Below are 3,353 nucleotides of genomic sequence, written 5' to 3' on the forward strand. Positions count from 1 at the left end.
GGTGGTCAACAATCTGATACTAGATATACCTGGGACCTATGGTAAAACCAAACAATACTGACCTAAAAAGAAAAAATGTGGTGATAAAATGACTCCTAATGATATTCTGCTACACTCATATAGATCAGTGCCTTGTTCAACTATCCTCAGAGAGGCTTCCTCCTGCAACAAATGGGGACAAAAATCCAGATCCATAGCCAGACATTATGCAGAGAGTGAGAGACCTTGGAACACTCAGCCCTAAATGGTATTTCTCCATCAAATCCCTCCCCTGGAGTGGAAAGAACATGAGAGTCAGAGAGAGTGGAAAACATCAGGAGAACACGGTGCTCTAAATCAGCACGAGCAAAGCTCATATCGACTTCCAGAGGCTGAAGCGCCATGCACAGGGCCTGCACCAGATCATCTGCGTATTCATCATGACTTCTAGTTCAGTGTTCTTCTGGGCTCCTGGGTGTGCAAAGGAGTGGCTCTCTAACTCTCGTGCCTACACGCAGGGCTCTTTTCCTCCTGTTGGTTTGTCTTGTCCAATATCCGCATGATTGTTTTTTGTTTTATCTTATTTATTTTGTTATATCTTTTAAAGAGGAATGAACAAAAATGAAAACCTAGCTACTAGGATAAGGATTAACACCTGAACTGTCACTTCTACACGCTGGGAGAGGCAAAGTCAGTTTTATCCAATAGAGCGACACTGAGTCAACCAAAGGACAGACCTCAGGTTCAGAAGTATTTGACCAGCATGTAATGGACTCTATGCTGCTTTTTGTTTTTGTTCTGTGTCTGTACTTTTCTTTGGTTACAGTTTGGTAGGAGATTTTGTTTGTTTTTCTTTTAGGGTGTGGTTTTATTCTATTTTCTTGGTTTTTTTCGGGGCTTTGTTGTTATATTGCAGTTTTGTTTCTTTTTTGAGAAAGAATTTAAAGTTATGTGGGTAAGGAGTAGGAGAGGATCTGGAAGGACTTGGAGGAGGGAAAGAATATGATCAAAATACATTTAAATGTAAAAATTGTTTTAAATAATAAAAAAAAGGATCTTAAAAACTTTAAAGGAAAACACATTTTCCATATGACCAGTTAAGCCTATGTAAAACATATTTAGCTGTTTTAATAATAAAATGGAAGACATGTAAGTCATCTGTAAGCCTTAAATAGTTAGTAGACCTCAAAGTGACCGCCTCTTTTCAGGTCCCTGAATGTCATCACCAATATATGCTTACCAAGCCTCCAAAGTCATTTCAGCAAGAATCCTTCTCCATCATTTAAAGCAACTCCTCCAGATCTTTCTTATTCTCCTGGCTTACCCCAACATGAATGCTGCTGAGTCAGTCCAGTAAGAGCGCCTATTCCTTGCTGTATTCTATTTGCTCATTCAAATGACTAAGCTCCTCCCACTCCGAACCTGAAACTTGCCTGTAAATCTCCACTTGTTTAGAGTATGGGGGTCCCATCGCTCTTTTGTTTTTGAAAGCTTCAACATGAGTCTCAGTTGTCTTAAACAAAAGTTTTTCTCATCATCTTAACAAGCACCAAAATAAAATTTTCTAAGAGCTGTGGAACCATGATCCAGGATCACGATGAGTCAAACCTATCACCTAGAACTACAGCTGGTCAATTATGGATTCATTTCTTCACACCTGACTGATGGAATATGGATGTCATGAACTCCAGACACAGGAACGACCTTGTGACATTTAGGACCTTGAGATTATACATCTTCTCTAAAGCTTAATTCAAGCTCAAGGCTAAGGTAGCTGGCTGGAAAACAAAACTCCTACACAGAAACCTTGTTGTTTCCAGACTTCTAGGCTAGATTGTTTTCCCGTCTATCTGGAAAGCCTGTAAGGAACTGAACTCAGGACCCTTGCTACTCAATCTCCACTTTGCTGTGACAAAGTGACTGACAAAAGCAACAGGAAGGGGCATTTATTTGGGTTCAAATTCAAACATGCAGTCAGTCCATCATGTGGGGAGGGAAGCTGGCCATTGCATTCACATCAAGAAGCAGAGGGCAGCCCTCCTTCCCCTTCACAAAGCTGACTCCAGGGCACGCTGCCCAGGGAGAAGATAGGATGCTGGAGGTTCCTCTCACCCCCAGAACACCATGTACCGCCGGGGGCAGGGAGGTGGGTCCGGTCCTGCCTCCTTGCCTACCAGGCTCGACCCCAGAACCAGCTTTCTCCTCGGACTCTACCATTCCCACCCTTCTGGTCCCACTCCACCCCACCAACTTCTCCATCTTTTCCTCTTCTCTGGTCACTCACACCCACACATCCTCCCACGCACCCTCTTCCTCAGGCTCTCCCACTCTCTCTCAGGTTCAGACTCTCAACTCATTGTGGGTGGATCTTCCTCTGGGAAAGAGGGAGGAGGGACCAGGACCCGAGTTGCACAATGGTTGTCTAGATGGGATTAGGAGCCTTTTTGAGGGACCTCCTTGCCCCTATCCTGGGACTTTGATACCTTTCCAAGCCCCCGGAACTTCCCACCCTTCCCCTGCATCCCATCGGGAAATCAGTGTATGGAGGTTCAACACCTGGCAGTCAGGTATAAGAAACTGAGACAAGAGCTTTGTACCCTCTTCCTTAGATCCCACTACTTCAATCTATATTCAATAGATGTGGAATCCATCAATGAAATCAAGGGCCAGACATGGTATATTATGTCCCTGACCCTTTGCTGCTTCCTGGATTGGAACTACTTTTATACAGTTTTGGTTGAAGATTCTACAGCTCACTCGACACCCTGAAAACTATACCCTGCAAGCCAACGGGTACCTAGACAAGCTGATGCCTTCACACTCACCTTCAACGCCTGTGAAAAGGCTGCTAGTGAGAGCTCTGGTGGCCCAGGCCTCTCAGAACCAGGGCCCATCTTACACATGTGCTCAAGGCCTGATCCAAACCTGGTGAAGGCAGCGGTGAAGACTTGGCTATGCACAAGAGGTGAAGGTGGATAAGAAAGTCCAGAGCCGGCCACCTCCCCTCCACTCTCCTTCCTTCTTCCCATCTCATGCTGTGTAAAGCTGCTGTGTAATCTAATTTGCAAATAATAAAGTTTAAGCAATGACAGAAAGAGGAGGAGGAGAAAGAAGAAGAAGGAGGAGGAGGAAGAGAAGGAGGAGAGGAGAGAGAAGAAGAAGAAGAAGAAGAAGAAAGAAGAAGAAGAAGAAGAAGAAGAAGAAGAAGAAGAAGAAGAAGAAGAAGAAGAAAAAAAAAAAAAAAAAAAAAAAAAAAAAAAAAAAGAAGAAGAAGAAGAAGAAGAAGAAGAAGAAGAAGAAGAAGAAGAAAGCTGGGACAGGCAGGACCCAACCAACCAACCAAGCCCTGGAATGGCATTCCTATGTTTTACATT

The 3,353-nt window shown here is 43.8% G+C and overlaps 1 pseudogene; it reads left to right on the plus strand.

Annotated features, from left to right (window-relative positions):
- Positions 1-419: 419 nt before the first annotated feature.
- Positions 420-2,958, plus strand: LOC114697538 (annotated as a pseudogene).
- Positions 2,959-3,353: the final 395 nt, after the last annotated feature.

The sequence above is a fragment of the Peromyscus leucopus genome, chromosome 6 (genome assembly GCF_004664715.2).
Source record: "Peromyscus leucopus breed LL Stock chromosome 6, UCI_PerLeu_2.1, whole genome shotgun sequence".
Classification (NCBI taxonomy): Eukaryota; Metazoa; Chordata; class Mammalia; order Rodentia; family Cricetidae; genus Peromyscus; species Peromyscus leucopus.